Source organism: Sminthopsis crassicaudata, chromosome 2, assembly GCF_048593235.1.
Source record: "Sminthopsis crassicaudata isolate SCR6 chromosome 2, ASM4859323v1, whole genome shotgun sequence".
NCBI lineage: Eukaryota > Metazoa > Chordata > Mammalia > Dasyuromorphia > Dasyuridae > Sminthopsis > Sminthopsis crassicaudata.
Window position 1 is genome coordinate 194449812 of NC_133618.1, and position 23335 is coordinate 194473146.

At 32.9% G+C, this 23335-nt stretch overlaps 1 protein-coding gene across 30 annotated transcripts in view; it reads right to left on the bottom strand.

The window, feature by feature from the left end:
• The window catches only part of MYT1L (myelin transcription factor 1 like), a 693632-nt gene that overhangs the window by 664697 nt on the left and 5600 nt on the right, over positions 1–23335 (bottom strand). For 23 of the 30 annotated variants that reach the window (XR_012486139.1, XM_074288020.1, XM_074288037.1 and 20 more), the window contains one exon: positions 4905–5077. The gene's annotated coding sequence lies outside the window, so the exon portion shown is untranslated. The other 7 variants (XM_074288024.1, XM_074288015.1, XM_074288018.1 and 4 more) reach the window with 6 other exon arrangements.

Sequence of the window (23335 nt, forward strand, 5' to 3'; positions counted from 1 at the left end):
ACTTGAGGCCAGATATGAACTTATGAAGATGAGTCTTCCTGACTCCGTCTGGCACTCTGTCCAGTATGCCACCTAACTGCCCAATAATTCACATAATCATCTCTAATTTTGATTCATAAATAACTATCATGTGTAATAATTCACAACAAGCAAATAAGTGATATAAATATAATAATTTGTGAATTCTAAACATGGGAAGGTTATTACTGACTGAGATTATCAGAAAATCAATCACACTATACTATGACCCAAGGATACAACAAAAATGAAATAATCCTTATCTTCAAGGAACTTACATTCTAGGGGAAAAGTACCGTGAGCAAATACAAAATAAAGACAAATTAAATACAAAGTAATTTGGGGATAAGAAAAATTAGCATCTTAAGGGTGTCATAAAAAGTTTCATAGCATGTGTCACTTGAGTTGAACTTTAAAGTTAAGGATTCTAAAATGTGGACATGAGGAAGGCATACATTCCAAATATGAGTGCCAGCCTGGGCAAAAGCACAGAGCTGGGACATAGAGTACTAGACAGTAAAAGGAGAACAAGAAGTAGGCCATTGTAGTTGAACCACATAGTGCATCAAATTATAGAATGTGTATGACAAAGAAAGCCTGAGAAAGCAGATTTAAGCCAGAGCTTCAAAAGCTAAATAATTGACAATTTTTTTTAAATACTAGAGGCAATATATAGTGTTTTGGGGCCAAAAGCATTTGGAAGGAACTTTGAACAAGGAATACTAAATAACAAAATGGAGTTAGATCCAGAGAGAGGAGGAATAGCAATAAAGACATAGTAGGAACAGTTGAACCTATTTGGGGGAGAGAGGTAAGACTGGAAAGATTAGGCAGTGAAATGCCATGGAAAGCCTTGAATGATCGAGAAGAAAAGGAATATGAAATTTATTCAGTAAAGAAGGCATTGTGATACAATGTCTGGTATTAAATTTGGAATCATACTATCTGGATTCATGTGGTTACTTGTAAGACTATTTACCCACTTTGGCCTTCACATCACACACACACACACACACACACACACACACACACACACACACACACAGACACATCTGAGAACCCTTGATCTAGTTCAACCTTCTAATTTTAAAAAAAGAGTTCTAATTCATTAGAATTTAGATTAGAAGGTTGGACTAGATCAAGGGTTTTCAGACTTTTTGTGTGTATGTGTCACGAATTTCTTCTTGACTATCTGGCAAAGCCTATGAATCTCTTCTCTAGAAAATGGTTTTAAATGTATAAAATAAAATTCATAGGATTAGAAAGTAAATCAATTATATTGAAAAATACAACCCCACCCAAGGTTAACAGTCTTTGGCTTATATTCTCTCTAAATTCAGTTTAGAATTTTAAAGTGTATGATCTTAAGGGAACCAATGAAAACTTTGAGTGACATGACTTGTTCAAAGAGAAGATAAGTCTGACAATGGTATAGTATATGGATAGGAATGGAGAAGACAATGGAGACAGAAAGATCTTTTAGAGCCTATATCAGTACTTCAAAGAGTGAGGAAATGCTATATTAATAGACTAATAGCATAGGAATATGCAAGAATGGTTAATAGGGAAGCTGAATGAATGTAGATTGGGGAAAAGAGAAAGTCATATGAAAAAAATTAGAAGGAAAAAGCTTTGGACATAGGGTGTTAGAGATCTTGTTAAGTTAATCACATAGAAATAACCTGAATGCCTTTGGCCAAAAATGTGGGACTGGTGATGAAGAGTTAAGGTCATGTGTCTTTATAAAATTGACTGCTCTGTACTTGTGCACTCTCTCATCTTGTTGTCTTTTTGTCACTCTCTCCTCCTGTCCCTCCCTCCCTTTTATACCATTTTGTATTATTCTCGATTTTATGAGTATAATTGTCTTTCCAGTAAGATTTTAAATTCCTAGATGGCAGGTACTAAACCATATATTGTTTTTGAATGTCTGATGGAGGTCCAGGACATCATGACACACAGAGAAAATTCTCAATAAATATCTTGCTAACAAATTACAATAAACATTACTGGGAAGGGCAGCAATAAGAAGTCAATCTCAGTGTGCCCATTACTTTAAACAAGTCATTTCTTCAGCATAAAAATGAGATCATCAAATCATGGATTGACACCTGGAAGGTACTGGACAGGACCTCTCTTAGAGTCTACTTCTCTCTTTTTATAGAAAAGAGAAAATGAACCTGAACCCCAGAGAGATTATGAGATTTGTTCAATAGCATGCAACTATGAGAGGAAAAAGCCAGAACTCAAACCCAGGTACAGTGATTCCAAATAATGTGTGTTCTCAATTATACCTGACTACCTTTTCTATTTTCCAGATTGATAATTTTTTCACAAATGTGAAAGATAGGAAAATTGCCTAAGCATCTAAACATCTAAAACTTAAGAATATTTTACTTAATTATCAAAACCAAATTTGTTCCTTTGGTGGGTGTAAGAATAAGAGAGAACTTTGATTTAATCTCAGGAAAACAAGATAGGAAAAAAATTAGAAAAATCTATTTTTTCAAAACAATTTGGAAGGTTGCATTTGTTATCCTAGTAATGCTTACCTTCATGTACAGATATCAAAGTAGGTCCTTGTATAAAATGGCCCACTTGGGAAAAAGCCAGAAATAAATGAATGTGATCATTTTTCTTTCTACACTAAAATAGTAATGCTGTAATACTGATCTTAGAAGATATTACTAACAGCAAGAGATGGAAATATTAAGAATTCCAAAAGTCAACTGATTTGAACATTTTATTCCTGAACTAAGCAGATTCATTATCATTACACAACATCATAAACAATGTTGGGGTCCATCTCACTCTGCTAGAAAAATAAAAACCATTCAAGATTATCACACACATATTTAATATTTATGACTCACTCTGAATTTATTATCTTTAAAGCAAAACTAGATGTAATGAATGAAAAATCCTTATTCATGTTTACAAAACAAAGAAGAAATGATGAATATGTTCCCATTATTTCTTTCAAGTTTGTGTTTTGCCAATTACATTAGAACTTAGTATGTTATTCTAAAGTCAAAGAATACAAGAACATTTTAATCTTCTAAATTCTGCCTTATTCTCTCATGAACCTCACCTAGCTTTGTCTTAGTATTTCTCGAGGGAACTCACAAAATGTTATGTATTGTGGTTAGCTATGCTTGTGTCTTTATTCCCACTCCCCCACACCACACTGCAAATTTTATAAAGACATAGAGATGACAATGGATGAAATAATGGATTTAGAAGAAAGAACTATGTGCAGAATCCAGTTCTGATAGTAGTTCTTTGACCTTAGGACAGTAAATTAATCTCTTTAATCCTTAGTTTTCTTATTGGCAAGATGGGCATACTACATTATATCTTACAGGACTGAGATAGTGTATATAAAATTCTTTGCTTATTTTAAAATATTTCCTTCATCACCTCCAGCTAAGGTTTCCTTCAAGACTTATCTCAGATCTCACAATCTGCAAAAGGCCTTTTCCAATCTCCCCAGATCTTATGATCTTCCCTCTTTGATTATCTCTCATTTATACTACATGTATATTCTGAATGTATCTAGTCATTTCCATAATTTCTCTCATCTGAATATGAGCTATTTGGCATTTCCAGAGTTGTCACACTTTCTTTGTATTTCCAGAGCTTTCTTGATATTTCCAGAGATTGTCACACTATCTGGCACAGAGGAAATATGTAATAAATGGCTGCTTATTGATTGATAGGAAATAGGAAAACATAAAGATATTACATATATGCACTTAGTTAATATTATACAAGATTAGTAAACTTACTCATGCAAACAGAAATTTCCCATCTTTGTGGTTTTGGCCCAAATGTTTTAACCAATTTAATTCTATTCAAAGATTTGCTAAAAAATGTCCATTATGCAGGGTACCCTATTTATTTAAGTTGTAGCATCCTTCAAGATTCAGTTCAAAATAAAGTTTTTTTATACATCTTATTTTGACCATTCCAGTCTGATGTAATAGCTCCCTCTTCTGAATTTCTATCATACTTATACTGTGTAGAACTCATTTGGCAATTAACCATTAACTGTATTGTAATATGGGTTAGTTGCATAGCTTTCTACTCTCTTTGACTTGGTAATTTTTCTCATAATCTTTTATCATAAGCAATTAAGTGACATTTTTGATTAGACCACTCCTCTGCTCAAAAACCTTCCTTTACATCCAGAATATATTATAAGTTTCTCAGTTAGGAACTTAAGATAATTTTATCCATATTTCAGTAAAAAGAATATACCAGGTACTCATATTTTTAACTGTTTTTTTTCCTGCCACTATCACATCTATATGTGTGTGTGTGTGTGTGTGTGTGTGTGTGTGTGTGTGTGTGTGTGTGTAAATCATCAGTTCCCTTTCTTGAAATGTATTTCCTCTTCATCTCTATTTTTTGTAATCCTTTTCTTCCTCTTTTGCAAAATCTTTTCCTTCTGAAAACCCCCTTAATCATCCCATTTGATAATAATCTCTCAAATTGTCTATCAATCTTTGGTCTAGAGCTTTTTTTTTGTTTGAATCATACTTTATCTTATATTGTGCACATACATGTGCATTCCAAATATTCATAATAAGAATAAATATTTATTGAATATAGAGTTCATGTAATATTTTATTTTCATATCTTTAGGTAGAAGCGTCTGCACTGCATTGCATATTATTGTTGCTTAAGAAGTGTTCTTGAAATTGAATGGTCTTACATTTGTTTTGGATTACTAGTCACATCTTCTTATTAGTCATTAACTTTTCACATGTTTAGATTTTAGGATCATCAGATCACAGATTTAAAGCTGAAAGGAACCATATAGGTCCAATTTCCTTATTTCAAAGATGAACAAATTGAGATTCAGAATAATTAAGTGGACTTACCCAAGGTCACACAGCTAGTAAGTTTCAGTGTCAGGATTGAAACCCAGATATTCCTGACTCCAAGTCCAGCACTCTGTGCACTACGCAATATGCTTGTCTCGTCAACTAAATGGCAAATTTCTTGAGGACAGGAACAATATCTTCTACTTCACCAAAGCACACAGCACAGTGTCCTGCACAAAACATTAAATAAATGATTGCTAATTTGATTAATCTTAATCCATTGTCATTATTCAAATAATTCATAAACCAGAGAACAAATCATTATCTATTATACACTGGCACATACATACAAATATATACACAGGGTCTCTGTATTTTTTTTTCACTTTTTAGTTGCTTTGGTTAATTACAGTTTCAGGTAAGTTCTCTTTTGATAAGATAACTCAATAGTTATATTTGCTAGATAATAAAATACATTCTTTTGTCATTTAGGAACCCATGGATCTTCTGAAAAGGAATATTCTGTAACCTGATCTTCCCTTTAACTCATCCTTACACTCCCTAGTATTAACCAAAGCTCTTACCCTCAGACTTTAAAAAGTCAGAGAATTGCAACTCAATTCACTATCTGCATTTTTCTTTCCTTAATTTGTCTATTTCTTTTTTGTCCTATGATTTTCCCCATATTCAGTATTCTCACTTTTCTTTTCCCCCATTTTACTGGTGGCATATAGTTAAAGAAACATGGCTCATGTGAGAGAATCCTTAGCTAGCTTTCTTCCTTCAGTTCTAGTATCATCTCCTACAAATAGCCTGTCCTGATCCTGGCAGTTACTAATGATACCAAACATAATTGTTTTGTATTTCCTTTGAATATATATGTATGTATGTATGCATGGATGTTATTTTTCCTAATAAAATATAAGTTGCTTTAAGTCAGGGATTATTTTATTGTATGTAGCCTTTACATTTCTAGTCTCAACTGCAAAGCTTAGCACATAGTGGTGATAAGTGGTTGTTGCTTGATTGGATACTAGTAGTATCCAATGATAACAACAACAACAACAATAATAATAATGGTTAGCATCTATCTAGCACTTTAAAGTTATAAAGTACCTTACATATATAATTTTGTTTGATCCTAACCTTGTGAAGCAGTGATAATAGTGATGATAAGGATGACAATATTTATATAGTGCTTACTATGTGCTAAGTACTGTACCAAGTGCTATATAATGATTCTCTCATTTGATATTCATACTTACAAACACCCTGGAGGTTGGTGCTTTTATTCTCTCCATTTTATAGCTGGAAAAACTGAGGCTTAGAGAAGTCTAGTGATTTGCCTGAGGTCTCATAGTTAGTAAGTATCTGAGGCAGGGTTCAGAATCTGTTTTTTTTATTTTTTGTTTCAGGTCCAGAATGAAGATACTATCATAAGCCATTCACATGTCAGCAATGTGCTATTTAATATATATTTTATTGCTAACTTCTATCTATATAATTCATCACCCATCCCTTACAGACTGAACACTACATTAGGAAAACAAATAGTTTAGGAAAAAAATCTGATAGGAAAACCCTGTCTGAAATTATACATACTATTCTACCATAGTATTCCCCTAAATCTTTGACATAATGGATGTGACATGCTTTATTATGCCCATTATCTCTCATCAGGACCTTCATTTATATTTATTTTATTCAAAGTGTAACTTCCTTTTAAGGATTTTTTCATTTGCATTATTGTAGAGACATATATTGTTCTTGGAGGTTTATTTATTTGGTTCTATATTAAATCATTTAAATCTTCCAGTGTTTCTCTGAATTCCTCATGTTTGAAGAACCTTATATTGCATAATAATATTCCATTATTTTCTATTGCATAATAATATTCCATTAAATTAGTATATTTTAGGTTTTTTAAATCTAATTTAGGTTTTTTTGAGCTATTCTAATTTGTGGACAATCTTTTTCTTTCTGTTATCTACTAGTATGCCATTTTATATTTGGCAAATTGAGCTATTCATCATTTTGAAGACATGAGACTGACACCTCAATTTCTTGATTGAGTATTATTACCAGAATAAACAGCTTGGAAAATAAATATAGATGGAAGCTAGATCTAGGAGACTGAGGTTTCAGGCTCACGTTTTCAACACTGTTCCCTTGCTTACCTTCTTTGTACAATACTTAACCATCTATCAAATGGGATAATAGTATAAGGTAATGGAAAAGAGGACTAGTGTTTCCAGAACTTGGGTCCAAATTCTCATGCTATTCCTTACTGTGAGTGTGACATAGGAAAAATGACTAAATCTGCCTGGATTTCAGTTTCCCAATTTGAAAAATGAAGATTTTGGACTAGATAACCTCTAGGATCCAATTCCTTTAAAATTTAAATTCCTTAATCCATGATCCTGTGACCCTCTTAATCTGTATTTCTGTTCAGGAATATATTGAAACTGAAGGGAATTTTATGTATGAAAATTATTGAATAAAATCACAGTAAAAATTAAAATAGGATTATTCTTAGCTATCAACTCATAGAAATCAGCAACATTTAATTTTTATCATGCTACATTACAAAGTCATGTAATACTAGATCATCATCATAAAAATCATAATTAGACTTCATTATTGGAAAAATGTAACTAATAAAATCTCTCCAGAAGAAATACTTTGTGCTATCCTTGTTGCTATTGTTGTTGTTGAGTTGTTTTTCAGTCATGTCCAACTTTTTTATGATTCCATTTGGGGTTTTCTTGGCAAAGACACTAGAATGATTTGCCATTTCCTTCTCTAGCTCATATAAGAGATGATAAAGAACTAAAGCAAACAAGATAAGGTAAATTACTCAGGGTCATACAGTTAGTAGGTGTATTAAGATAGATTTGAACTCAGGAATATATATCTTCCTGACTTTGTCCACTGATCCATCTAGCTGCCAATGTTCTTTTTTTTTTTTTTTTTTTTTTTTTTAATCAAGGCAAATAATCATCATAATCAACAATATCATTCTTTTCCTCTTCATAATCAGTAGTAATAGTAGGAGTAATTGCAGCAATAATTTTATGTTTAATCATATTTTATAATATATAACAACATTATATAGGAGAACATTACATTGTGGGCAGCTTGTAGGCACAGTGGTAGTACTCTGGACCTAGGGTCAGAAGACTAATCTTCCTGAGTTAAAATGTGACCTTATATCCTTACTAGTTGTGTAAACCCTGGCAAATCAGTTCACCCTGTTTGCCTCAGTTTTCTCAACTATAAAAGAATCTAGAAAAGTAAAAGGCAAACCATTCTAATATCTTACCTAAGAAAACCCCAAATGGGATCATGAAAAATCAGATACTACTGAAATGACTAAACAACAGAAATAACCTAAATTGTAATCTATAACCATGAAAAAAGTTACATTGATGAAAAACAAATAGGTTATTGATATATAAAGCAACCATTGCTTATTGTTATCAATAATGATTGCATCATATGTTTTTAGGTTTACACTGTGCAATATATCCATTAATATCAGTATTGTTACTAGCATTTATAAGTGAGAAAACTGTAATTGAACATAAATCACTTTCCCACAGTAAAATAATAGTTATTTACTAAGTATTATGTAGTGTGGCAGTCCTTAAAATGTGGTCTGCAGCTTTCTGGAAGTCCCTGAGACACTTTCAGGGACTCTAAGAGATTAAAACTAATTTGTTAAATAACAGTAAGGTGTTATTTGACTATTAAAACTTCTCCTTTTCCAAATATGTTGCTATGTGTGTGTGTGGTTGGATTTTCTTCAACGAAAATAATCTATCGCAACAGATTGAACGTAGAAGCAGATATGAAAATCCAGCTGTCTTCTATTAAGCCAAACATTAAAGAGATTTGCAAAAATATGCAAAAACAATGCCACTATTCTCGTTAAATTGTTTTTGTTTTGGAAAATATGGTTATCTTTCATAAAATGGTGTTTATGTTAACATGAAATAGGCTTATTATTATTTTAAATGAATTTTTTAAATGCTCAGCTTAAATTTCTAGTATGACAAATATGAGTAGATATAATCCACATGAATAAAAACTCTTTAGAATCTTCTGTAATTTAGTATAGAGGGATTCTGAAACCAAAAAGTTTTAGAACTGCTGATTTAATGGGAAGAAGGCCAAGTTCAGAGTGAGAATCATACATAGGTCTTCTGATGTCAAACCCAGGGCTCTTTCTACCTCACTACAGATCCCTCCAATTATATTTACTGTTAACATGAAGCACCTCTCTGACAAAAAATAAAAATCATAGTCTCAAAGCAAAAATAATTTAGAAGGAAGTTCTATTTTAGTTACATATTAAATTCCACTCAAATTCCTTAATAATTTTTTCCCCCCAAGGGCTGGGCAAGTTGCGAATTAGATTAAATTGACAACTCTGTTCCTTTTAATGCTTTTGTGCTGGTTCCAATAAATATAAGAACAACTATCAAACAATGGAAGCTAACCTACTCTGAGTTTGGTGTTAGAGAGCCCAAAGTCATTTGTTTATCCTGTCCTGAAAAGCAAATAACTGGCAAAGAACAAACATATCAATGGATGGAAACAGCAGTCGAATTCCGATCTTACTTCCTATGACAAAGTAAAGTCGTTGATCAAAATTCTACTTTCTCACAATGCTCTTTGGTGCAATGAGAAGAATATGGATTTTGGAATCTGAAGATCTGGATTCTAATCCTGACCAGGGCACTTTTAAACAGTTTTACCTTAGAGAATTCCCATTCTTACTCTCAACCCTCAGTTTCTTCATCTGGAAAAAGAAGATCATTTGATCCTAGTTGCAATTCTGAATTTTTTCCTGTTTTTTTTTTCCTAATTCTAATCCAGGATTCATGTAAATAGTATCATATATATGGGATTTTAGGGTTCATAAATTATTTTTCTTACAATGCTGTTATGGAGATAGTAAAAATATCACATGATTATCCCTGTTTTACAAATAAAGAAAAATGGGTCTGAGAAATTAAATAGCTTGTCCATAACTTTATGGCTGATAATTATCTGAGGCATTTACTAATTCCAAATGCTATGTTTTCCACTGTTACACTAGTTTACCTTTTCTAATAGTCTGTGTCACTAAGGCAAGAATGGGGATAGAACAAAGGAAGCAATGTGACACAATAGAAAAAGGATGAACTTTAGAGTCAGAAAACATAAGTTCAAATCCTACTTTTGTTGCTTATCACTTATATGATCACTACTGTGATCATATAAGTTCATTCCCTCTTCTGATTCCTTATTTTCCTCATCTCTAAGGGAAGAGGCTGGAATACATTGTTTCTATTATCCTTTTACTTCTAGATTTTCTATGAACTAGATTTCTAAAAATTACCTTTAAGTATTTTATATTTTATAGCTTACATTTATAGTAACATTTAAACCACAGAATCAATGGAAATAATTGGAAAGGAATATATGCTCAGAATTATTTAATATATCCACTTCCTTTACAATCCAGATATGGTAAACTCATGACAAGGAAGAAACAAGATTAAAAGGTAATTGGAAAATATTTAACAAAGTAAACAAAAATACAATGCAACATAGATAATATTCATATATATTTTTTTAAGTCAATATGACTCACCAAGACCATTATGTATGATTTAGTCATCCCTGTTTAAGTTTGACACCACTCCTTCAGACAATTGGGTCATTACTTTTTACCAGTTTCTTAGTCTCAGGCAATACTAATAGCCACATGTTACAATTTTTTTTTCTTTTTAAAACACCACATACATTTTTCAAGAACCAAAGTCTAACTCAAGGAAGGATGGAACAGTGAAAAGATTTGTGGATGTAGAATTTATAGATTTGAATTCTTTCCTGGTTCTACTATTTACTTGCTATATGATTTTAAGTAAACTACTTCTATCTGAGTTGGGAATTATCTCATGTTCCTAATATCTTATAATTTCATGATGCTAGGCCTCTGTGTCTCTTCCCACAATTGAAACAACAACTAACAGGCACGAATGTGGACGCTAATAAGAACTGAAGAATTTACAGCAGGTGGTACCACCTGCCCCCATTTAATTCCAGCCCAAACAATCTGCTTCTTAGTTATAGGGAATCCAATCAGAATGCCTCAGAATGACAGAGGAGAGGGGGATGGATAAAGTAGTGAACACAGGTTTGAGCATTTCTTTTATTTTGAAAAATATCTATTGCCCTTAGTGGCTCTGAACACCTCTCTTTCTTATTCTAGGAATCAACAGCAGGAAATTTCTCTGAAAATCTCTCAAACAAAAGCTGAACTGGCTGATCATTGAAAGCAATGCTGTTATGAAATCCTTCCTGTCTCTACGAAACAACTAACATGAATCGCTGTGCCAGCCAAACCAAAAACTTAAATATAGCAATATTCTTAGGCACTTCACTTTTGGTAGGGGTCTACTTATAACTGAATAAGCCACAGATTTAAAATTTTCATTTGGAGTTTTGCTCTTTAACAGGACAATTTCTCATAAGATAGTAGGGTTTAGGTGTGGCAAGACCTTTTTCAAGCCTCACCTCTAATCCAATCTTCTAATTTATCAAACAAAGGTCAGAGAAGCTAAGTGACTTTCTTAATATCTCTCAGTAAGTAACCCAGGAAGCATTCAAATTTAGATCTCTTGATTATGAACACAATGCCCTTTTCACACTACCCCATAAAATATCTCTGACTTGAAATGAATATTTAAGAGCACAGGGAATTTTCTTTTTCCGAATGTTTGTGTGCATAAATGAAGAAACCGTAATTGAATGAGTGTTATGCTAAAGAGAAGGTGGCCAGAACTTTTACCTTAGAAGACATCTTAGTAGTTAACAGATAAGGAAATTAGATAGCAAAGACAGATCTATAGTTCTTGTATTCTATGAATATGTGCTACCAGAAACATCAAACTTCTAAGAGGTTTGTACTTCCCTTCTTCTGACCAAGATTTTTGAGTTATTTATAAATGTCTACAGCACAAATATAATGAAATAATAACTGAATTAGTCAGTGAAAATTGTATTATTTTCCTTTTCAGAGGGGAAAGGATAAAGAACAAAAGAGAATGCTTACACATGTACTGGAACACTTGGGCAATGATAGTTCTGAAGCAAGAACTAGTCATTAAATTTGTGAGTAAGGAAGGTCTATGCCTCAGTTTTCTCATTTGTGGAATAGATATAATGATACTTACATTACTTACCTCACAGCATTGTTGTGGGAAAAGTGCTTTGTAACTTTAAAATAACTATATAAATAAATAACTATATATATGAGGCACTAATATCTTTACTGATTGATGTTCTGAGCATTTTAGTTTTCTTTTTAATTGAAATACTCATTGTAAAAGCTTATAGTAACTTATATTATTATTTTTCAGTATTTTTGCATCATTCAACTTTCATAATCTAACCTATGTCACTTAAAATAGTTATTTAATCTTTAATATTTTCTGACTACATAACGAAAGGCAACAGAGTATAAGATACATAACAAATTGACCTACAAGTCAGGGAGACTTGAGTTCAGGTTCTGCTTTACATGTGTACTGGCTATGTGACTCTGGACAAGTCATTTAGCCTTAGTATATTAGATAATGTTTTAAGACTGTGTTTTAGATACATTGTGCATCTTTTTGGAGTGGTGGAATACCAACAAATAAACTAGAATGTAATGTTAATTCACTATATTTTTAGGATTAAGGAAAAATCATTCCTTTAAATGCAAAAATTTGACATTCACATAGATATTTCAAGCCCCTTTTATCTGGAACTGTTTTGATCATTACCTTTAAAACTAGAAGAACAGGTGGCTCAACCCATTTGTAAACAGGTGCATTAACCTGTCCCTGGAGAAAAGATCACAACACTTCTTGGCTGGAACTACAGGTGTGGATCCATCAGGGAGAAGGGTTGTTTGTGAGCTAACAAAATCATGGGAACAGCATATCAGACTGACGTGTTGAGGTAATGAAATTGCTTCCATGTGTTATGGTCAGGGTCATGAAGAACTCAGTTGAACAAGTAGCCTCTAGAATTCTTAGGATGTTAAGTCAATGAATCGTTTATTAGTTCACAATCAAGCTTTGATCATCTTAACAGAAGACCAAGAAAGCATCATTATATAATGTGTTTTTTTTTTCTAATTCAACAAATTAATATGGTATAAAGGAAGATAGATTTGGAGTGAGATGGACTAGGTTCAGTTCCCAATTCAAACTTGCTAGTTATGCCATCATAAACAATCACTTAGTTTCACAAAATATTAGATTTGTCTTTTGAAAAAATGCCAAGCTACATGATTCCTAAGGCTTTTTGCACTCTAAATATATTATCCTAGTTATGCAAAGCTGTTTCCTGCAATGACAAGAACCTATGGTATCAACTATTTTTCTTACCCAAAGTCTTGGCCCCCCATGCACAAATCTCTGTGTTTTGTTTTTTTTTTTCCTTCAGCAATGACCTGACTTTCTAATATTTATGCAAAAATCACACAGAATTACCTATTCAATTTTATAACAAGTTAAAATGGAGAATATTAATTCTAGCCAAACTTCTCTCCCTTTGGTTTTAATCTCAGGCTTCTTAATTCTAGAACTGGCAGGTATGCTCAATCTGGTCTGACTATGTAAATGTTGCATGTACTCATCTGAATGGTTTGAAATGCATGGCAGCTTTCTAATTGGAATCCCCCTCATTCCCCCTCCTTTTTAGGTATCCTTCTACCAATGGTGAGCAGTTAAAGGACCAATACTCCTGCCCCTTTTGACTGTCAGCATCCTGGTTGTACTGATTGTATCAGAGATGAGAGAGGAGTGAAAGTGAGCCAGGCTCCTCTTTGCCTGTCTTCTTGTCTCTAAATAATCCTTGGCCAATCAGCAAGTCTGTGACTAAACAATGGAAAGTTTTCTATAATATTGTCTTAGACCTAGTCCTCCTTGAGTTTGTAATTACTTGCAGTGACTCTACCTCATCATTTTCAGATTGGTTCATTTTCATGTGACTCTTCCTCTTCTATGGCAGAAGCAACATTACACACACACACACACACACACACACACACACACACACACACACACACACACACACACCACAGACAGAGTAACCAGAATTAAACTATCTAGAATCCAGAATCTTCAAATGAACAGTTTAAAAATATAGTTTTGAAATATGGATATATATAATAGATATAAACACACATGCAGACATAAAGATAAAGAAAGAGGGAGAAAAAAAGAGAAAAGAGGAGAGGAGGTACAGCTTATAAATATAGTTTCCAGTTGCAACTCTGTTGTCTGACTCCTTCCATTAGAAGAAAATAGTTGAGAGTAATATGGGCTTTGAACTTAAGAAGATTTATTGATTCTATCACTCTATGTTAAATAGTACTAAAATACAAACTTCATTAATTTCTAAAAAAGATCATATAGGATGGAGAAAAAGAACAAAAGAGAAAAGTGCTATCAATATTGGAGTATGCCTTTTGGGGCAGGGAGGTATTCCCTTGATTCTTAATCCTTTTCTTACTCCCTAGAGTTAAAAGGAATTCCCAGAACATCTGCCCTCTGTACAAGTGAGATCATTCTCAATTTTTTTTTTTTTAATCAAAACTGAATGTTGGCTATATTACTTCATTTTCTTTATCCTACTTGGGATGGAACAAGTGCTCATGCAATGAGAAGGATGGACAGGGTTAAATGCTATAACATGGTACTTATTCACACCACATTAGCCAGAGGAACACTACAATTAGGCATAAAATTTTATTCCTCTGATAATATAGTCCAAGTTCTTACTCACAGCTAGTGGAGAGAGGGATTTCCCTAGGAAAGAAAAACATGAAACAATACTAGTCACTTATAAAGTAAACAATTAAGACTATTTGTTAGAATAAACATTGTCACTTTCTCCATTTCTATGAGATATAATGGAAGTGGACTACAAGCAGCAAGCTTGAGCTCAGACGCATATGAATGGTTTTGGCCTTTATACTATTCCCAGCAAATCAGGGCCAAAGTACTTTCTGGTTTGAATAGTCAAATGATCATATATTAATAAGTCATCTGCAAATGAATGTGAATTTCATTTCTAAAGTTGAATGTGTTCATCTACAGACTTGCCATCTAGAGATCAACTTGACATTAGATATAAGGGTGATTTTTCCAAACTCATCTCTCAGGCAACACACTGATTTTTTTTTTTTTTTTCTTTCTCCTGCAACTAGTGATGAGCAGCACTTTCCATGGACCCAGACAATGAACAGCTGGATGGTTGCCAAATGAACATACATTCATGGTATACTGTGCCCTTTTTAATCAACTTCCTAATTAAAAAATGCCATGCTGGCATGAGGTATGAGAAGAGTAGGCTTAGAATATTTCACAAAATTATAGCCCCCAATGCTGGGGTTGTTGAAAAGCTGTGATCTTACAGATGTTTATGAGTTTTGCTAGTGCAGACCTAGAATCAATTTTCTTATGCCTAGCCCTCAAGACATATTAAATTTATCCTGAAGGAAACTGGCTTCTGAAAACCCCTTGCCCAGATGCATTAGGCGGGTAGGAGTTTCAATGAGCCAAAGGGTCTCCTAGCAGATGCAACATTGATTCCTAAATGTTCACAATCTACCAGACACTTCCACAGCAGACCTGATTTGATGGCTCTCTATGGGGTGCCCTCCAGTCTTGATTATTCCCACAACCAGGCTGGCGAGCTAGCATTGTTTCATGGCGACAATACTTAGCTCAGTGTCTGCAGCTTCTGTTCGGTTGTATCAGAGAGAGATAGTATATGGCACAAGAAATCTGAGATATGGTCCAATTGAAAAACAAACCTATAAGGGGCATCTTTGTGCTTTTGTGGCCCAATGATATGTGAACCACTGGAATGGAGAAGGAAACCTGACTTTTCATTCCTCCCTTTTCCCTTAAGCATCATTAAAACCTGCTGCTCTATATACTAAGGATGAGATAGCACCATGATAGTTCTGGTCAAAACAGTTCTTGAGAAAAAAAACTTCTATAATGAAAATCTATTTTAATTTTTTAAAAGGGACTTCCATCCCTCAAAATAAAAAAAAAAAAAATAGTTCAGGGGATGTTTGATTTAGAGAAGTGCCAGAACTAAAAGTCTTTCAAGCAAAAACTCTAAATTTCGCAAACAATTATCTTAAGGAAAATTTTGAGATTCTTGTTTGAGCAGTTGAACTTTTGGTAAGTAAGTCATCAAGTCACAGAATGTCTTTGAACTCTAGTAATGTGAGTTCGTAAATACATTTAAAACTGATGTACCCAGTTTACACATTTACTTGGTGACTCAGAAGCAGCACAGTTACTGTGAATACTTCACTTGTACCTTGAAAAACAAAGCCTCAGAACAAGCTTCCAAGAGAGTAATTACAGTACCCAAGCAGTGAAAAATATGTGAAAGAATACAATTATGATTAAAGTAAAGTCAAATGACAATTTATATTAAAAATTACATATAGTTCTTGTTTCTAGTAACATAAACATCACAAAGGTGGTAGATTTTTGTCCAAATTGGAGGAATAATATCAAGAATATAAAATATAGAACCTTCAGTATATTATATTTCTTCCCATTAACCCCAAGAATTACACAATCTTTGCTGCTGAATTTAAACAAACAAACAAAAATTTTCTAGGTTGTCTTAAAATGTATGTAGAAAGAAAAGTTTTTCATTGCAAACTTGATATGCAGCCTCAGAATTGATGTAGGAAAATGTCTGAGATCAATCCCATCTTGCATTAAGCAAGCAAAACACACATTGACATATTTTTAGCTCTGAAAGTCTTAATTGTCTTTGAATGCAAACATAGCTCAACTCCAGTACTTGAAAACTACTGTGACAGATAGTGGTATAAAGTAAATCTGTCAACTGGAAACTAATCTGACATAATTCTGGCCCCTTTAAAAAGGTCTGACTATACCTCTGTAAAGCAGCCAAACACAAAGAAAGCTTTATGGATAGGTAGCTCTTAAGTATTCGCCTTCTGCTAATAAGTGGGTGCTTATAGCTTGAGTCAAATAATGAAAAATTTAGCCACAAAAAAGTTGAAAACTATCAGAAAACTAAATCATAATCTTTAAGCCATTCATTTGGTAAAATTAATGGAGAAATGGAGAACAAGTGGAACAATGCAAGATACACACACAAGATAAGATACTTTTCTTTACTTCAGAGCTTTTAGGAGAATCTAATATGCTTTTACAGAGTACTTCATTTCTTTGGGGGGAAAATTATAAACACTCAAATATTTTTCCTTTCATGTTTATCAAAAAATTTGAAAATTAAAAAGAAATTCATAGGTTTTTAATATAAATATATGAGAACAAATATGAGAAGTAGAAAACTCACCATTATGCAAACGAGTTCAATGATAGTATTCAGAAACTGGAAAAACATGGAAAATGGCAAAGTAATAATAATAAGAATAATAAAGTATTTTATCAACCAAAGGGTTAATAGCTCAATCTTGTATTACAGACTTTTAAAAAAAAAATGTGTTTGTGATTTGCCTTTTTTGTGCTGAATTTGTAGAACTGAAAAAAAGAAAGAAATTCTTCTCCCCAAAAGTTATATTTTTATTAAATATTTGCTATCATTCCCCAAACCATTAAAAAATAAAGTCAAGCAACTCTTAACTACTATTTCTCATCTTCTCCTTCTCAAGAATTAAAGCAAATCCCCTACCATATTTAAAACAGTCAGAAAACTATGAAAAGACATTTAAAGGATAATAATTTTTACTTAGTCTCAACCTTAACAGCAGTTATAAAATTAGGTCAGTTGAAATCAAAATCTCAGTTTTTTTAAAAGGAGATTAAGAATCATTAAAACAGGATAAAATTGTTCACAAATGATGTCTCAGACACAGAAGTATCTCCAACGAAATATTAAAACATCCATGTTGCAATGCATACAGCAACAGAATTATATAAGAAATCTATGTCATTGAATGACAATAGAAATTTAGGATTCCATCACCTTTCCTAGCATTCTCAAACTGAGTCTACAGAATTGTTAAATATAAAAAGTTAGCACAACAGAGTTAGTTCATGCAAATTTTATTTCCAATCTACAGATTACAAAGATCAATATAAACTTTGGTTTGTTTTTGATCACCAGCAGCCAATTGACTAATAAAACTGGCAAAAAAAAAAAAAAAAACCCAACAGCCAGGAAAAAAAATACACATACATACATACACAATACACGTACATACATACCTACATACATACATAGACATATACATATATACCAACCTAAACTATTGGCTTCTGGGTTGTCACAAAAACAAAATTTTATAGTTTTACTAGTTTGAATAATGCTGTTCCAGCAAATATTAATAAAACACATTTAATAAAGCCTGCTGAAAATTTCTGAAAATAATCATCACTAAACAGTTAACCTCCACTTCAGACCATATGCCCAGGAAGATGTTCAGAGCCGCTAAACCCAAACCTGCAGCAAACAGCTATGCTTTTGTTACTGACCAAAAGAGTTGAACTTTGTTCTACTTTGTAAGGAGGAGCAAACTATTCTGAAAACAACAGGGCAAACATAACATATTTACCTTGAGGGGATATCAAATAGAAATCTGAGGAATTGCAAAACAAAAGTAGTCCAAATGAATTATCCCCGCGTGGAGTCCAATTTTGCACCTTCAACTAGGCCACAGTCTGACAGGCAATCATTTCAACCCCAGAAACCCCTGCCTTCCTGTCTGCCTTCCTTCCATCTTAAGAGATTCGCCCAGGAAATTCACAAACCTGCTCCATGACTACAAAACTCTTCTAACGCTTTTGAACGCCCACCATTTGTTCTCCATTCATCCAATCAACTTTTCACTGCACATCTTCTCCTTCTATCAGAGCTCAGGCACAGGATCACTTCTCATCTGTATGCTAATTATTTTGCCACATGGACAAAAGTAATAATGCTTTTAGACAGGAAACTAACGGGCCTGTAGTTGAAGATGGAAATTAATAAGTTGACACCACTAAACGACAGAAAAGATGGGCATGCGTGCCGCACTCTGGCTGATGGCTACAGTGCAACCTCCATTAAAAGCAGCAGACAGACAGGCGATGGGCTACAGAAAGCCTGGCTGGGTTGTGTGCAACGAGCACAACTTCCCTCAGAGACCACATTACTGCAGCAGAATCACATCAGTAGCATATTGCTGACTTACCCTGTCTCAGTCTGCATCCTTTAAGCAGTACAAAATATATCCATTTCCCAAAATCTTAATGTGTGGGAGAACTTCACCGCTGAGCTAGGTATTTTTCAAGCTCTAGCTTTGGATTAAACCAATAATTTCTAATCCTCCTGTTTATTAGTCTTGCAGTACAATCAGACAAGATTGGGGATGTATGCTGTATGCTTCTTACATTGTACCCACAGGCCCCTAAATCTCTAGAGCAGAATGTGTATCATGTGCAGTGCTGTATTTAATGTAATAGATGGGAACTGTAAATACCACAGTCAGGCTGTTAACAGCTACCGACTAGGTGATATATCTAAAAATACTTCCTCTGTCAATGATGCGATGGTAAAATCATGCTGTAGCAAAAGAAACTTTGCACAAATCAGCAGTACATAAAATATTTTAAAATCCTTTCCTTTAAAAAAAAATGAGGTTAAAAAAAAAATCCACCCTCTCTTTTATAATGAAAGAACAGCTCCTAAAGAGTTAATTCTAACTGATTCTTCAAGCCTCTTTCAGGTTGCCTACTTCACTCTAGTCTGCTTCATTATATATTTTCAAAATATATTTTCAGACAAAAGAAATGAAACTAGAAAGACAAAAAGGACTTATATAGCTGAAATCCTTATCTATCAGCCTGCAGAAGAAGCAGGAAAACTTTTATTCAGAGAGCCAAGCCCAAATATGATCTTCAAAATACAAAGAAAAATACTAATATATGACTTTGACTTCCATTAGGATTATTCCAGTAAAAAATTGCTAATTTTAATTATTTTTTTAAGATGAGCAATAAATGGTTGCTTTCACCAACCACACTTTCCATGCTACTCTTTTTTTTTTTTTTTTAATCTCTCTATTATAACACTCACCATCATGAAAGGCTATATTAAATCATAAAGGCTATGGTAGCACCTCCCCACCCCTCCCCCATTGTAACTAGCCTTTAATACATCCCGACTCTTGTTTAGCAACAACTCCAAGCAGCATGCAGACAGACATCTCAGGCACATTACAAAGCTGTGATACTAAAATCTCTTTGGACTTTTTTTGAAAAGCTTTGTTGTTACATTTCTGTCCTAAAACATGAAATTTTACGAACAATTTAAAAATTTATAATCAGATAAGAATTGAAAGCATCTAAGCAAGCTCAAGGTCCCATGGAAGGAGGAGGAGGAGGAAATAATAAGCAAAACAACAAGAAAAACTATTGATTAAAGTAACTAAAAAAAAAATCAGAGACCACTTATCCTATTATAAGTGCCAAAATACAAGTGTAATGGCTGAGCAAATCTTATCTAACATTAATAAAAAAAAAATATGGAAAGAGTGTACCTTTTTGGAGTGCAGTTGTTAGCCATCAAGCAAAACCCTCCTTAACCCAAGCAGTTTCTCCAGACATGCAGGATTATTTCTGACATGAAGAGAATCTCAAATTCCTTTATTGCATTTCCTATTTATCCCCATTCTAGTTATCCCAGCACCTCTTAGTACCTTCACTCTTTTAGCTTGCTATCTACAGTGATGCTTTCAGCAAGTACCACTACTGTTGATAAACCACTGCAGGTTTTCCATGGTAGACAATGCTGACTGCTGTTTCCTTGGTGAGACAGAGAGGGCTGACAGAGAAGTAGGAAGTTACCAAGAACACCTTATCCCAGCCCTCAAAGGTAATCCCTCTAAAGACCAAGCCTGTTGCCTGACGTGTTGAGACCAGACATACTGGTTACTACAGAGGTTACAATTCCCTTCCCATATAGCACTGCCAGAAATCACTGCAGTCTGAAAGAAAAGCTCCTATAAAATATTTTAGACAAAACCTATCAACTCAGAATAAAATATTCTCCACTCTGCTTCTAACTTTTTTGATAATCACTATGCTGAGAGGGGTTAAAATGCAGAAACATTGTACAAATTTCTTAGCAAATGAAACCTAGTCCAGCTATGTTTAAAGTGTCTTTAAGTAGTAAACAAGTAACTCTATTTTTTCTTCTTCTTTTAAAATTCCTGATTTAAAATTGTTTCTTACATCTCTGATTACTTATGCTGGTACCCTAAAGACTCATTATGATATTGAAGCCACAAACAGTTGAATTCTTGAAAGATGCATAGGAAAAAAAAAAAATCATTGTGTGTGCCTGAACAATGCAGGTGTGAAACAGAAAGAGGGAGATACATACACAGAAAATCTGAGGAGTTAGAGACAGAGACACAACAAAAACAAACCAAAAAAAAGATAGATATAAGAACAGACATAAATAATACATCAATAATAAACTTTTTTTTTCCTCATAAGGAAAATTATTTGACACCAAAATGATTTTTAGAATGTTGGGAGTTGTTTTTAAAATAATTTTAAAAAACCAAAAAACATAGACCAAATTACTTCAAAAAAATCTAGGAATTAATACTGTGAGTGAGGGGTTTCCATTATGTTATATTTGGCTAAATATATATTTTTATCTTTAGAAAGGATCCTTTTTAAAACACTTAATTTCCATTATTATAGGTAATGTATACATGTTTTAGAGACATTATGATACATTCAAACTATTTATATCTGGATTCTTAGAATTTATTACATAATTATTATGGCTAAAGAATGATTATTAACCCTTTCCTTTGCCCCCTCACATACTCACACACAGCAAGAAAGTACACAATAAGATTAAGAAACTGACCAAAACATTAAGCTTAACCTTGACCTAAGGAAGAACATATTTTTCATGTTAAACCTTTGGTCTAATCCTATCTCCTTCTTCATTATTTTCTCCATTAGACCTCTTCATACTCCACACTCTCCCCCCCCTCCATGTGGTAAAAAGTATTTAGTAGAGGCTATGTTTTCAAAAATTTTTTTAAAGTGAATACATATCATAAATCCTTCAAATAAAGAAAAGCAAATCAGTTTAGCAAAACAGAATTACTCTCCCTTTCCTAAATTGCCATTTCATTTTCTTCTTGGGAACATTTCTGGTGGTCCTTAGCTTTAGAGGTATAACTTAGAGTAAAGTACTAGATTCATTTGACAACTTAGTAATCAATTCCAAATTATGTTTCAGGGCATTTAGAAAAATATCAAGCAAAGTAACACTTGAACTGCTGAATATAGTGATATGTCCATAGGATCCTTTCCCATCCTCTTCTCAACTCAATGACAATGAAATATTAAAAAAAATAAATTCAAAGCAAACATTCTTTTGAGTTATTTAAAGTTGAAAATTTGGTCTCTGAAAGACAGGCTAACAGTATGTTTGAAATACTTTATTCTATATCACTCCAAAAAACTTTGTTTATATTTTAAATTTAAGGATGAAATAGTCAGTTCATTTTTTTGTAACACTAGGAAATTCCTTAATTAGTAAACCACATTTGTTGAAAATATATTAATTAATTCTGTTGCTTAACATTTGAAAGATATTTGGAAGTGCATCATTTATTAAACACATACCCATGCAACTAATTATATGTTAAGGTTTAAATATATAATTTAATAGAAAACTTTTTTAAAAAATCACTTTCACAATGAAGCTTTCTTGATGTTCAGAAATGCCACATACTAACTTTATGTAAAGCATCCCGAAATAAAGTGATTCTGCAAATAGAGTAGCAAGTTTTCAAATGTAAACATTTTAGATAAAAAGAAAGGTTAAAAATAATCAAAAGAAATAGGGAAAAAATAATAAGTATCAAAAAGTTCATGTATTTTCCCAAAATTTATGTCTATACTATTTAAAAATTTGTATAATCATATACAACACATGTGTAAATTCCATGTAAAATTATTTTCCATACTCATATGTAGATACAAGTTACTATACTAGGCCCTAATGTTAATTCTATTTTAGCCACAGACAGATCCCTATGAAATAGATGTCTACAGGAAAATGTGTATATTTTAGAATATAATTATTTTAGATGATGCAAATATAACTTAGAGTTGAAATTAGGAGGGCATGTGTACCTGATATTCTTATATGAAACTAGGTAATACTGGATCACACAAAGTGAGTCATTTAAAAAGCAACACACACCAAAAAATGCACAGAGACAGTCATCATAGATATATCATTGTCATGATTTTTGGAGAGGAAAATAAGTGTCAATACAAGGACAGATTGGGATCTTTACAAATTAAAACACACACACACACATAATACATTATGCATATATGTTTATGTTTGTATGTGTTTATGTGAATATATATATGTATATATATATGTACATATGT